This window comes from Theropithecus gelada, chromosome 15 (genome assembly GCF_003255815.1).
Source record: "Theropithecus gelada isolate Dixy chromosome 15, Tgel_1.0, whole genome shotgun sequence".
NCBI classification, from domain to species: Eukaryota; Metazoa; Chordata; class Mammalia; order Primates; family Cercopithecidae; genus Theropithecus; species Theropithecus gelada.
The window spans coordinates 66,302,345-66,317,685 of record NC_037683.1 but is presented as its reverse complement, the minus strand read 5'-3'; the positions used below and the strand labels follow the sequence as shown (position 1 = coordinate 66,317,685).

Genomic DNA, 15,341 nt, shown 5'->3' with positions numbered 1-15,341 from the left:
GAGACTGAAATTGCCCTTTGTAAAGCTAATGAAAGGCTATAAGGTTAGAATTATGGTAGAGGCCTGCTAAATTCTGCTAAACCCTAGGCATGGTAAAATAATTACTAGTCATTGTCTCCTAACTTATGTAGCTAGAAGTCATGTAGCCAGAGGTCACAAGATTTGCAACTTCTCTAATTTCCCCTATAGATAACATCACTGTTGTTAAACCTCAGACTGGTGTTTGCAATATTTTTCAGACTTTGCATTCTGGTGGGCTAACACACCTGGACTCATGACCCACACAAAGGAAATGACTTAACTGGCTCCCCATTCAGAAACTGACTCAGGGCATGAAGACAGTTTCGAACCCCTGTGATTTCATCCCTAACCCAAACAGTCAGTCAGCATTCTCCATTCCCTAGTCCCCTGCCTACCAAACTATCCTTGAAAAACCTTAGCCTCCGAACTCTTAGGGAGGCAGACTTGAAAAATATCTCCTGTTCTCCTAGCTTGGCTAGCCTTGCAATTATTAAACTCTTTCTCCACTGCAACTCCTACTTTTCTCAGTGTCTTGGCTTTTCTAGGCAGTGGGCAAGAAGAACCCAGTTGGATTATTACAGTCGCTGGGACAACAGGCATGTGTCACCACACCCAGCCTTCTTTAATTTGTAAGATGAACACATATTATTAGTTTATTAATGAAAAAACTATAGAGCACTCTTGGAAAATGTTCTCACTTTATTTGCCTTTCTTCAAAATACATAAAACAAAATTTAAAAGATATAACAGGCTAGGTGGGGCGGCTCACGCCTGCAATCCCAGCACTTTGGGAGGCCGAGGTGGGCGAATCATCTGAGGTCAGGAGTTCGAGACCTGCCTGACCAACATGGAGAAACCCTGGCTCTACTAAAAATACAAAATTAGCCGGGTGTGGTGTCGCATGCCTGTAATCTCAGCTACTTGGGAGGCTGAGGCAGGAGAATCACTTGAACCCAGGAGGCAGAGGTTGCGGTGAGCCGAGATCGTGCCATTGCACTCTAGCCTGGGCAACAAAAGCGAAACTCCATCTAAAAGAAAAAAAAGAAGAAGGCTCGGCGCGGTGGCTCATGCCTATAATCCCAGCACTTTGGGAGGCCCACGCGGGCGGATCACGAGGTCTGGAGCTCAAGACCAGCCTGACCAACATGATGAAACCCTGTCTCTACTAAAAATACAAAAATTAGCTGGGAGTGGTGGTGCATGCCTGAAATATCAGCTACTTGGGAGGCTGAGGCAGGAGAATCGCCTGAACCTGGGAGATGGAGATTGCAGTAAGCTGAGATCAGGCCTCTGTACTCCAGCCTGGGCGACAGAGTGAGACCCCATCTCAAAAAAAAAAGAAAGAAAAAACAAATAACCTGGATCCCTGTCACCTTCCTCCATACCTGCCCCTTGTTATACACATTTATCAACCTTCACAAACACGCATAACCACATTGCAGGCTCAAATGGAGCCGTTCTATCATTATACATATGCTATAGGGGAGGAAAAGATTATCTCTCTGTCCTTCTAGGGTCTCTCACTGGGGCCCTGGAAATTAAGCTCATAAAAGCCAGATTAACAAGTGAGGCCCCAGACATGGTGGCTCATGCCTGTAATCCCAATGCTTTGGGAGGCCAAGTGGGTCTATCACTTGTGTCCAGGAGTTCAAGACCAGCCTGGGCAACATGGTGAAACTTCATCTCTACTAAAAGTACAAAAAATTAGCTGGGCATAATAGTGCATGCCTATAGTCCCCGCTACTCAGGAGGCTGAAGTGGGAGAATTACCTGAGTCTAGGAGGTCAAGGCTGCAGTAAACCAAGATCACACACCTGTACTCCAGCCTGGGTGAGAGTGAGACTCTGTCTCAAAAATAAATAAATAAATAAATAAATAAATAAGTAAGAGAAAAGTTTAATTACATACGTATGAAAGGCGTTTCAGAAAGAAAAGAGACTCAAAGAGGTGGCCAAATAAGTGAGGCTTATTTATCATCTTAGGCTAAACAAATTAAAAGTAGTTTGGGGCTTCTGAGTCGGGGAGGCACATCATAGGAGAGAGAGGAGTGGAAATATATAACAAATAAAAGTAGTCTGGTTACGCAGCTAAGAGTCTCAGGTTTGCCAGAGTACCTTTCTTCCTGGTACAGAGATACCTTTACAAATAGAAACTTTCTTTATAAATGTAAATATATTTTACAAAAGGGGAAATGAATACTCCACTTTTAGGCAGTTAGAGGGAGGTAAAGAGCTTTTCTGCATCTGCTGGTTCTCAATCGCCTTTAACTTAAAGTAATCTACATGACAAAGCAGCATACTTTGAGAAGGCATATTCCGGCATCTTTCAATGCCAGCCTCAAAAACAGTAAGAAAGTGACTTCTGCTTCCCAGTAAGATGGAGTCACAAGGCCCAGGATGACTGACATGACTGAAAAAATGGTGTGTAAACAACGGTTTTCGGACATTGGACATCAGGCAATGCAAGAAAGTATTCCCTGAGAGGTGAGAAACAAACCAAGTGAACCCAGACCTGCCCAAGCTTATTGCCTGGTAAGGGAAACTAGAGGAAGCCAGCCCAGCTGAATTGAGACGGTGGAAGTTCAGGGAGGCCAGGGCATCTAGAGTTCACAGGGCAGAGTACTGGAGAGGAGAGAGTTGCAGAGACAGAGAAAGCTGGAGATCTGTGAAAGATCCCTCTAGAGTCCCCAGCTAATCATTTATCAGCATATGAGTGATTAGAGGGAACAGTCCTGGGAGATCACACAGATCTGGTATGTGAATAATTCATCTGCCCAACAGACAGACCAACTCGAGGGACATTAAGTGGAGTACTCAGAAGAGCATTCTCTCAGTAGCGGGGCAAAATTAGCCCTTCACCAAATCCTGCTCCAGTCCACTTAGCAAAGCTTAAAAGCACGATCCAGAAGGATACAGACATTTCCAAGTAACAGTGTCCCAGAACAAAACTAGAGAATAATTAAAAGAATATTAAAATATACAGCTGGATATTTTAATATCCAGGATAAAATTCACAATTTCTGGCATTTTATCAAAAAGTACCAGGCATGCAAAGAAGTAGGAAAACATGACTGTGATGGCTAATTTTATGTGTCAATTTGATTGGCCACAGGGTGTCCCAATGTTTGGTTAAACATTACTCTGAATGTGTCTGTGAGAGCATTTGCGGAAAAACATCAACATTTGAATCTGTAGCCTGAGTAAAGAAGGTTGATGAGCCTCATCCAATTCAGTGAAGGCCTGAATAGACAAAATAGTTGAGTGAGGGAGAATTTGCTCTCATGACATGACTGTCATCAAGCAAGCACAGTCTTTCTTTGCCTTTGGGCCCAGACTAGAACTGGAATTTACATCCATCTCTCCTGATTCTCAGGCCTTCACACTTGGGCTAGAACAATATCACTGGCTCTCCTGAGTCTCCAGCCTGCCAACTGCAGATCTTGGGACTCTTCTCTGCCTCTATAAGTATGTAAGCCAATTGCATAAAGAAATAAATACCCTGTTTTAGCTGGGTGTGGTGGCATACACCTGTAATCCCGGCTACTCAGGAGGCTGAGGCAGGAGAATCTCTTGAACCTGGTAGACAGAGGTTATAGTGAGCTGAGACCATGCCACTGCACTCTAGCCTAGGCGACAGAGCGAGACTCCGTCTCAAAAATAAATAAATAAATAAATAAATATCCTGTTGATTCATTCTTTTTCTTTTGAGATAGAGTCTCACTCTGTCGCCTGGGCTGGAGTGCAGTGGCGTGATCTCAGCTCACTGCAACCTCCGCCTCCCTGGTTCAAGCGATTCTTCTGCTTCAGCCTCCTGAGTAGCCAGAATTACAGGCCTGCGCCACCATAAGCGGCTAATTCTTGTATTTTTAGTAGAGACAGGGTTTTGCCATGTTGGCTAAGCTGGTCTCCAACTCCTGACCTCAGGAGATCCACCCACCTTAGCCTCCCAAAGTGCTGGGATTACAGGCGTGAGCCACCGCTCCTGGCCTCCTGTTGATTCTTTCTCGGCAGTACCCTGATTAATACAAAAAAGTTCAATGTATTATTATCATTTCTATTTTATGTAAAGAAGAAATTGAGGGCACTAGAGATGTAAATGGTCCCAAATCAGACAGCTGATACATGGTGAAGGGAGGACTTGAACCCTGATTTTGGGTTTCTACATTCTCTGTCCCGCCCGCACTCAATGTCTTTCCTGGTTGAGTGTGAATGTGCAGCTCTCATGCTCTGGCCCCTTCCTTTTTATTTAAGTTGCATCTATTGCAACTTCATATTATAGTTTAAAGGCATTTATTATTATTGTTACTAATTTTAGAGATGGGGTCTTGCTGTGTTGCCTGTGCTGGAATGCAGTGGCTATTCATAGGCACAATCATAGCACACTGCAGCCTCGAACTCCTGGGCTGAAGTGATCCTCCTGCCTCAGCTTCCCAAGTAGCTTGGACTACAGGCGTGCACCACGGGGCCCAGCTTTCATGGCGTTATTCTTAAATCCCTATCTGGTCTGCAAAGCTGAGAAGAAAGTACATGAGTTCTGGGGTTAGACAGCCTTGAGTTTTAATCCTACCTCCCTTGCCACTTCTTTATTTTGAGACCTTGGGCAATAACAATAATCTCCAATGCTTATTGAATACTTAGTATGTTCAGTGATGCTAAGAGCTTAATATGTATTAATTTCCTCTAATCTACACAACAACTCAAGAAGGTGGAAACAATTATATTTCCATTTTGTAGAAGAGGAAATTAAGGAAATCCATTTTCTCTCTCTTTTTTTTTTTTTTGAGATGGAGTTTTGCTCTTGTCACCCAGCCTGGAGTGCAATGGCACAATCTCAGCTCACTGCAACCTCTGCCTCCTGGGTTCAAGTGATACTCCTGCCTCAGCCTCCCAAGTAGCTGGGATTACAGGCACAGGCTACTACGCCCGCTAATTTTTGTATTTTTAGTAGACACAGGGTTGCACCATGTTGGCCAAGCTGGTCTCCAACTCCTGACCTCAGGTGATCCGCCCACCTCGGCCTCCCAAAATGGTGGGATTACAGGCATGAGCCATCACGCCCAGCTGAGAATCCATTTTTTGTGTGACGATAGTCACATCTAATTTACTAGGCTATCATGAGGATTACATGAGATAACACACAGAAAGTGCCTAGAGGATAAGAGTAGCTTTGCAACTGTTCCTCCCCTCCCCCTCACCTCCTCCACTGAGGGCAAGGACCACATCTCTGCTGCTTCTGCTTTCCCCTAGTAGATGGCAGGGATGAGCAAGTAACAGGGACACCAGAAATGTTATCAGTGGTCAATCTGAAGATTGGAACTCCCCTCGCATTTGACCTTAATTCCTCTTTCACCGAAAATACCAAACATATAGATGTCACTTGCTCTGCCTGCCACTATCCACCCAACAAATACAGCTCATGGAGCAGCTAAACTTCTCTGGTAATAACAACTGCTTGATATGTTCCACCATCATGTTCTGGAACCAACTGACTAAGAAAAACACACCTGGACTGAATAATGACCGCTTGCACATTGGGTGTAACTCAGCACTTTGTTGACTATTGTGTGCCACTTTGGCTACACAAAGAATCACCCAGGATCTCTCTGAAAATACTGATGCCTGGCTCCATGCCCAAGATCACGATTCATTCGATCTGAAGTAACTGACGCCGAGACATTAAAAATGCTTCAGTTCTAGAGATGACTCTAATGTGTCACCAGGGTTACAAATAGTTGATTTATCTGTATACATGAAAGGGAAATTCATTTTAGCCATTCTTATTATTATTTAGGATGGTAAATCTGTCTCTTTGCATGTGTTATTCAGACTATAACCAAATATTACAGCATGGTGCAGTAACCATAGAGGGAAACTAAAAAAAAAAAAATGATGTAGACTGAGATCAGCAAATACATGGCTACTCCTCCCTGTGTCCACAATTGCAACACTCCTCTGAGTCCTGGTCTTGCATCTTTTCTGAAGAGAGCATCCTGGTGGTCACACGAGATGGAGCTTAATATTGTACAAGGTATACACACACTTAAGCTGTTACGGCCAGGCACAGTGGCTCGCGCCTGTAATCCCAACACTTTGGAAGGTTGAGGCGGGCGGATCATCTGAGGTCAAGAGTTCGAGACCAGCCTGGTCAACATGGCGAAACCCCGTCTCTACTAAAAATGCAAAAATTAGCTGGGCGTGGTGGCGCATGCCTGTAATCCCAGCTACTGCGGAGGCTGATGCAGGATAATCATTTGAACCCGGGAGGTGGAGGTTGCAGTGAGCTGAGATTGCTCCATTGCACTCCAGCTTGGGCAACAAGAATGGGCCAGGTGCGGTGCCTTACGCCTGTAATCCCAGCACTTTGGGAGGCCAAGGCGGGCAGATCAAGAGGTCAGGAGATCGAGACTATCCTGGCTAACATGGTGAAACCCCATCCCATAGATAGGGATACTATCTTTAGTATCCCTACTAAAGATACAACAAAATTAGCCGGGTGTGGTGGCGGGCACCTGTAGTCCCAGCTACCAGGAGGCTGAGGCAGGGGAATAGCATGAACCCAGGAGGCAGAGTTTGCAGTGAGGTGAGATCACGCCACTGCACTCCAGCCTGGGCAACAGAGCGAGACTCCGTTTCAAAAAAAAGAAAAGAGTGAAACTCTATCTCAAATAAATAAATAATAAAAAAGCGATTACAAGACAGTATTTTTTTTTTTTTTTTTTTTTTTTGATACGAAGGGTGGTTCTGTCGCCCGGGGTGGAGTGCAGTGGCCGGATCTCAGCTCACTGCAAGCTCCGCCTCCCGGGTTCACGCCATTCTCCGGCCTCAGCCTCCCGAGTAGCTGGGACTACAGACGCCCGCCACCTCGCCCGGCTAGTTTTTTGTATTTCTTAATAGAGACGGGGTTTCACCATGTTAGCCAGGATGGTCTCGATCTCCTGACCTCGTGATCCGCCCGTCTCGGCCTCCCAAAGTGCTGGGATTACAGGCTTGAGCCACCGCGCCCGGCCAAGACAGTATTTATTGTATTTATTCAACAAATATTGATCAAGAACGTACTATATGCCAGGACCTGGGTTAGCTACTAGTAATATGAAGATGGATAACATGTGATTCGGCCTCAAATAACTCAGTCTGTCAGAGGAGAGAGGATGTGGTAAGTGCTTTGTAGAATATGTACAAAGTGCTGTTAAAACAAAGAGAACAAATCAACTATTTATGCCTGGGAGAATCAGGAAAGACGACGAGAATTGTCAACTGTGCTGGATCATAAGGGATTGAGTAGGAATTCACAAGGCCCCATTCAACTGAAGCGGTATTCTAGTGAAGGAATAGCATGTATGACTGCAGTAACACAAAACAGCTGCTGTATTTAGTCTACAAGTGGTGTTAATAGTGTGACCGTGGCCAAAAGTGAGTATGAGGGACTGATAAAAAGTCAGGCTAGAAAAAGAAGTATCAGGGCCTTTGCATGGCATTTTGGTGTTCAGGTGACAGTTAAGGCTGTCCAGTGACATTTCTGTGATGATGGAAATTAAGGAGGTAGTTCAAGCAAGAAAGAGGATAGGAATTCCAAGAGCGGACCTAAACTCAAAGGGAAGGTCTTGCACTTACATCAAAAGTTTGAGAAATCAACATACTTGTATGTTTTGATCTAGATAAAATTCTTAAATTCCGCTTGTCTTTTAAAAAATAATTATTCCCAATTCTAACAAAGTTTTTGTCTTCATAGACCAATCACCAATCCGTAGAGCTTCATTCCAGTGCCACAGCTAAGGATGTGAAGATACTGTTTACGCCGTGATGTTTACTCAGCAATACAATTCACCAGGACTTAAAGGAAAGTTGCTACCTCCACCCATCATTCATAACTCACTTTTTTTCTTTATAGTCTCACTTTGTTTTCATTTTTTCTTTACTTTTAAAAAATGTTTTAAATTTTAATATAGTTAAGAGATACAAGTACAGATTTCTTAAGGCGTGCGTGTACTGTATCACGGTGAAGTCTGGGCTGTTAGTGTACCCATCACCCAAATAGTGAACATTGTCCCCAGTAGCTAATCTACAACCCTTACCCCACTTCCACCTAAATAACTCACTTCTGGTTCACTCTTTTCAACCTTGTGTTCACTCCCTAGCCTAGGTTGGTTTCAAATTTCCCAACTACCAATGCTGATCTTTGTTTCCAGTTTTTGTCTTTGCCTAGTGCTTTGGCCTCAGTGCTCAATCCTGTTTTTCCAGCTGCAAGCTCAACTTTACAGTCTATTTCTCCACCTCGCTATGTAGTCATAGGAAAACACCCTTCCTACTTTGCATGGGCCTGAGATCCACCTAGCTCAGGGTACCCTTTATCTGTGATCATCCCACCAGGCTGGCTTCAGTTTTTTAAGAAGGTCAGAGAGAGGAAGAAAGGGAATCTAGACCAAAGCCTAGGATACCTGAGAGCAAACACTGAAGGACAGATTTCAGGAGGAAGATAATGAGTTCAGTTTTAGGTGTGTTCATTTAAAAAGGTTTTTGTACCATTCAAGTTGAAGCTACCTTTGCAAAAATTATACCAGTGAGAAAATTATGACAGTGTAAGTGATCTGACCTCACCAATTCCATCTTGCTTCTAACCTCTAAGCTGCCCTTGTTTATTCCTGAGCATAGTAGTGTATTGCTGAATCTTGAAATAAAGATTTGTTCCCAGAACAAATTCTCTTCTTGCCTGGGGACCAGATTGCCTTGGTAAGACTAACAAATTAGCCACAAGATTAGAAGTTATGGTTTAGAAGTTGGCCGGGCACAGTGGCTCAGGCCTGTAATCCCAGCACTTTGGGAGGCCAAGGTGGGTGGATCACGAGGTCAGGAGATCGAGACCATCCTGGCTAACACAGTGAAACCCCATCTCTACTAAAAATACAAAAAATTAGTTGGACGTGCTGGTGAGCACCTGTAGTCCCAGCTACTCGGGAGGCTGAGGCAGGAGACTGGCGTGAACCCGGGAGGCAGAGCTTGCAATAAGCTGAAATCGCGCCACTGCACTCCAGCCTGGGAGACAACAAGACTCCGTCTCAAAAACAAAACAAAACAAAACACCTGGGAAAGGAAATGTTCAGGTTAAGATAAAAGATTGTAGAGACCAAGGTTCTTTTGAAGTCTCATAGTGGCTGCCTTTAGAGACAACAGATGACAAATGTTTCCTGTTCAGATCTTTAAATGGTGCTAGACTCTCAGTTAATCTCTTAAGGATTGGGAGGGCCTAAAAGAAAAAGATCTAGCTATGTTAATAGAGATTCTTTACAGATGCAAATTTTCCCCCACAAAGGGCAGCTTTGCAGCGCCATTTCAAAATGTGGCAAAGAAACACATTTTGAGATAAAATATTTTGATTTTCTTCTTTGTCACGTAATGTTATGCCAAAGTCAGATTGGAAAGTAGTCACGATATATATATAGGGTTAAACAAAACTCATCTGATGAGAATTTATGGTTTGTAGGTCATGACTCCCCAAACTCCTTAGATAGGAATCTGGGCAAGATAAGAAAAACTGAGCTTAGTCCTCTGCTTGGATAAGAAAAACAGGACACTTTTCCCATAATAGGAAGAAAGGAAAGATAAGTTTTAGAGAAGTTGTTCCTAAAAAGCAAGCATGGTTTCACATCCTTTACTAAATGCAGTTAAGGGTTGATGTTTCGCTTTTATTAGGAAATGTCCTAAGTTGGCTAAACATAACGTTTGTCAAGCTAAGTCAGAATCATATTTCTCCTGACTTGCGTTCAGGTTTACAGGCACAATGAGTACAGAGCTCACACCATTAGCACTCAATAGGCATTCAATCTTACATTTGGGAAGCTCTTGGTTAGTAATTACAGAATGAATGAAATAATAAATCTGTATAACAAACCCCCAGGACACAAGTTTACCTGTGTAACAAAGCTGCCCTTGTAACCCTGTAAACCAAAAATAAAAATCTAAGACCCCCCCAACCATCTGAGTGAACTTCCTCCTCGGCCAGGGCCTGGATAAAATTTAACCTGAAGGACTGGTTCAGGCCATGGCAGGAAGTGAGGGTCTGACAGGCCTCATTATACCTCCCAGGCATTAACATCAACAGAGACCTTAAGTCTGATAAGAAGCATTCACAATCTATTATCTCTGAAGCCTGCTGCCTGAAGCCTTCGTCTGCACAATAAAAACTTTGGTCTCCACAAGTCTTTATCTTTTTTTTGTTTGTTTTGAGTTTCGCTCTTTTTGCGGAGGCTGGAGCGAGATGGCGTTAGCTCACGGCAGCCTCCGCCTCCCAGGCTTAAGTGAATCTCCTGCCTCAGCCTCTCAAGTAGCTAAGATTATAGGCATCTGCCACCACGCCCGGCTAATTTTGTATTTTCAGTAGAGACGGGGTTTCTCCATGTTGGTCAGGCTGGTCTCGAACTCCCAAGGTGATCCGCCCACCTCAGCTTCGAAAAGTGCTGGGATTACAGGCGTGAGCCACCGCGCCCAGCCCACAATTCTTCACCTTAACCCAAATATTTCCTTTCTATTGATCCCAGGTCTTAAGATAAACTCAACCAATTGTCAACCAGAAAAATTTTAAATTTACCTATAATTGGAAAGCCCCACCCTTCAAGTTGTCTCACCTTTCTGAACTAAACCAATGTATTACTTGAATGTATTTGATTGAAGTCTCATGTCTCCCTGAAATGTATAAAACCGAGTCGCACCCCGACCACCTTGGACACATGTTCTGAGGACCTCCTGAGGGTTGTCTTATGGGCCATTGTCACTCATATTTGGCTCAGAATAAATCTCTTCAAATGTTTTACAGAGTTTGACTCTTTTCGTTGATACCCCTGAATTTAAAATTTAAAAAATAAAAATAAAAAAAGAAAAAGGATAAATGAATGAAGAAAAAAACCTTTTAACTTGCCCAGGGAATATATGCACCAATGGCAGGAAGTCAAAAGATAAACCTTTCTAAATTCAAAAGATTTACCTTAACCAACTCCACAGGTTTATTTCTCTCATTATCATCTCTAAAAACTGAGGGAACCAGTGTTTTATTAACTTCCTAAAAGCCTTGAGGAGTCGTTTACATTTTAAAAGGCTAAGACTCATTAGGTATTAGTAGATCATTTCTTTTTTTTTTTTTTTGAGACGAGTCTCACTCTCGCCTGGGCTGGAGTGCAGTGGCCGGATCTCAGCTCACTGCAAGCTCCGCCTCCCGGGTTCACGCCATTCTCCTGCCTCAGCCTCCCGAGTAGCTGGGACTACAGGCGCCCGCCACCTCGCCCGGCTAGTTTTTTGTATTTTTTTTTTTTTTTACTAGAGACGGGGTTTCACCGTGTTAGCCAGGATGGTCTCGATCTCCTGACCTTGTGATCCGCCCGTCTCGGCCTCCCAAATGGCTGGGATTACAGGCTTGAGCCACCGCGCCTGGCCAGTAGATCATTTCTTAATATAAGCTAACAAATAACACAATGCAATAGGACTATCTACTGAACTTAATAGCCATGCTAACACTTTGCTACTTGGTTCACCTGGGAAAAATTCAGGAATACAATACAAAATTATTTACAGAGGGATTTTTATTTACTCATTTTTCTTCTTCCTCTTTTTTTTTTGAAACCAGTCTCACTCTGACATCCAGACTGCAGTTGCCATGGTAAAACCATAGCTCACTGCCGCCTCCACTGGGCGCAGGTGATCTTTCTGCCTCAGCCTCGCAATTAGCTGGGATTACAGGCATTGTGCCGCCACGCCCCGCTAATACAGAAGGATTTTAAAACAAACTTTTTCATATTTTTGCTTTGATTATGTCCTTTACTTACTCTCTAGCTTGATTCAGATTCTCCCAGTCATTGGTCTCATACAGCCAAATAGGGCAAGAACTTAATTTACAAGATAATAAGAGGTTATATTCAACAGAAAACCCAATCCACCTGTTCTCAGCTGATCTAGCTTGCTACTATGGAAACAGATAAACCCACAGATACAAATAAACCACTGTGCTCTACTCAAGAATAAGAACCCCCTTACAATTCCTTTTGCTGAGACTCTTTTCTGATTTAATGTATTAAAATATCACTATCAAGTGAATGTAATGTTGTTCTTGTCTTATTAGCTTTTTAAAAATTAAAATAACATTTTTTCTTATTACAAAAGCAATACTTTGCATTACAGAAAAATCTGAAAATGCAAGATACTCAAAGAAACGAAAATTACCGCAGGTAATTGGGCTGTCTGTTAATAGGTCAGTTGGGAGTTGAGTGATTAAATAAAAAAACAAAAAGAGCCGGGCGCGGTGGCTCAAGCCTGTAATCCCAGCACTTTGGGAGGCCGAGACGGGCGGATCACAAGGTCAGGAGATCGAGACCATCCTGGCTAACACGGTGAAACCCCGTCTCTACTAAAAATACAAAAAACTAGCCGGGCGAGGTGGCAGGCGCCTGTGGTCCCAGCTACTTGGGAGGCTGAGGCAGGAGAATGGCGGGAACCCGGGAGGCGGAGCTTGCAGTGAGCTGAGATCCGGCCACAGCACTCCAGCCTGGGAGACAGAGCAAGACTCCGTCTCAAAAAAAAAAAAAAAAAAAAAAAAAAGAGAAAAACGTCTAGAGATAACTACTTTTACACTCAGTATATGCAAGTGATTTGCAAATTTTTCAACCTTGCAAAACTTCTCCTTTAAATGAATCTTATGTAGGTTATCAATATGTAAAACACAAAATTAGAGGGTGGATGCCTGAAAACCCAATAGTTTGGTCTGCAAACATCCCCTAAGTTGAGTCCCAAAGCACCTTCTTGGTACCTCACAGTTCTTCAGAATGAAGTTTAAAATCCACTGGGATCTATTATTCTAGAAATTTTTCCTATGAATAATATTCCTATGTACCACTTTATAAAAAGATCATATAATGTATGCATTTTTACAAAGGCAAATACTATTTTCACCACACAATATTACAAATCATAAACAGCTTTCCCACATCAAGATATTCCCTTCTGAGGGGCAGTAAGGGTAAACTTCTTTGTCCTTGGTCAGGTCATAATTTTTTTATTTTTTATTTTTTTTTCGGTAAGTTCTCACTGTCACCCAGGCTGGAGTGTGATGAGGAGATCATAGCTCACTGTAGCCTCAACCTCCCATGCTCAAGTGATCCTTCCACCTCAGCCTCCCCAGTAGTTTTTGTTTTTGGGGTTTTTGTTTTGTTTTGTTTTCGTTGCCCAGGCTGGAGTGCAGTGGCATGAATACCGATCACCACAGCCTCAACCTCCTGGGCTCAAGCCCAGCTCCTCCTGTCTCAGCCTCCCAAGTAGCTGGAACTACGTGCTCATGCAATCACGCCTGGTTAGTGGTTTTGTTTCCTGGTTTTATGTTTTTTGTAGAGATGGTGTCTCGCCAAGCTGCCCAGACTACTTTCAAACTCCTGGGCTTAAGCAATTCTCCCTCTTTAGCTTCCTAAAGTGCTGGAATTACAGTAGTCAGCCACCTGTTCTTGTCTAAATTTTTAACATTTAGTTTTAATAGTAAATACTGTTACTTGTTCATATGCCCTTCCTATCTCCTTGGTGGTTAGGGAAAGGAACTATTTTCATCCTTGCTTTAAAATTAACCCATAAACTAAATTCCTCCCATACTTAACGTGGCCTATGTGCAGAGATAAGGAAGGAAGTTAACCTAAAATATATCATTGTGGGAGGTTAGCATTAAGAGCAAAATGGAGGTAGTCATGATAGGCCTTTGTTTCACTGTTCCAATACCAAACTGTTTCAGCACCATTTATGAAACAATCCACCAATCAATCCACAACACTAACTCTATAACATAATATTTTCATGCACGTGGATCTGTTTCTAGGCTTTTCCCCATTATTTTGGTCTGTATAATACTGTGCCAATATTATACTTTCTTGATTACTATAGCTTTGAAATAAAACTTGACACCTTGAACTTGGGAGGACAAGTTCTCCCATCTTCTTCAAAGATCATTTTGCAAAATTTTGATAGGAAATCAACCGCTCTGCTCAGATTCCAATCTGGAGTTTCACATTGCATCAAGTGTGTGAATTGTTTCTACAGAATGTAAGAGAATTGCCTCTTTATTGTCACCGAATGTAATGTTTATAGATGATCTGCAAAATTTTCCTTCTATTTTTCAAAGGATTCCAGTAACAGGAATTTACTGCTCAATTTCTCAGAAAAAAAGATTTTTGGACCCTTTTTGTCCAATCACTTTTCTACATGGCTGATCATATGTTGCTGAACCTAAGCATAAAACTGGGCAGTTTCTCCTCTTTTCCAGCTAGAACCACAGAGGGTGTCAAAGAGAAGCAGCAGCAGCTTCCTGCTGCGTCAGAAACTCTTAAGAAAAAACAAAGGAATTTTGCAGAGCTGAAGATCAAGTGCCTGAGAAAGAAGTTTGCCCAAAAGATGTTTTGAAAGGCAGAAAGAAGCTCATCTATGAAAAAGCGAAGCACTATCACAAGGAATATAGGCAGATGTACAGAACTGAAATTCGAATGGTGAGAATGGCAAGAAAAGTTGGCAACGTCTATGTACCTGCAGAACCCAAATTGGTGTTTGTCATCAGATTCAGAGGTATCAATGGTGTGAGCACAAAGGTCTAAAAGGTGTTGCAGCTTCTTCGCCTTCATCAAATCTTCAGTGGAACCTTTGTGAAAATCAACAAGGCTTCAACTAACATGCTGTGGATTGTAGAGCCATACATTGCATGGGGGTAACCAAATCTGAAGGCAGTAAATGAACTAATCTAGCAGCGTGGTTATGGCAAAATCAAGAAGAAGCAAATTGCTTTGACAGATAACACTTTGATTGCTCAATCTCTTGGTAAATATGGCATCATCTGCATGGAGGATCTGACTCATGAGACCAATACTGTTGGAAAACGCTTCAAAGAAGCAAATAACTTCCTGTGGTCCTTCAAATTATCTTCTCCAAGAAGTGGAATGAAGAAAATGACCACCTATTTTGTAGAAGGTGGAGATGCTGGCAACAGGGAGGACCAGATTAACAGGCTTCTTAAAATAATGAACTAAGGTGTCTACCATGATTATTTTTCTAATCGGGCCAGTTAATAAACAGTGCTTGCTCTCAAATTGAAGAAAAAATATGAACAATTTCCCCTGTTTTTTTTTTTTTTTGAGATGAAGTCTTGCTCTGTTGCCCAGGCCGAAGAGCAGTAGCACGATCTTGGCTCACTGCAACCTCCGCCTCCCAGGTTCAAGCTCCCATATAAACATGTTAAACACATTTGCATGCCTTTTATCCAAATAATCTGCCTTTTGCAAGTTAATTTTTCAGCGAAACTTCAGAGGGCTCTTG

General features: G+C 42.7%; 1 pseudogene; it reads left to right on the top strand.

Moving 5' to 3' along the window:
* Window positions 1–5,436: 5,436 nt before the first annotated feature.
* LOC112607724 lies at window positions 5,437–15,055 on the top strand (annotated as a pseudogene).
* The last annotated feature ends 286 nt before the right edge of the window (window positions 15,056–15,341 follow it).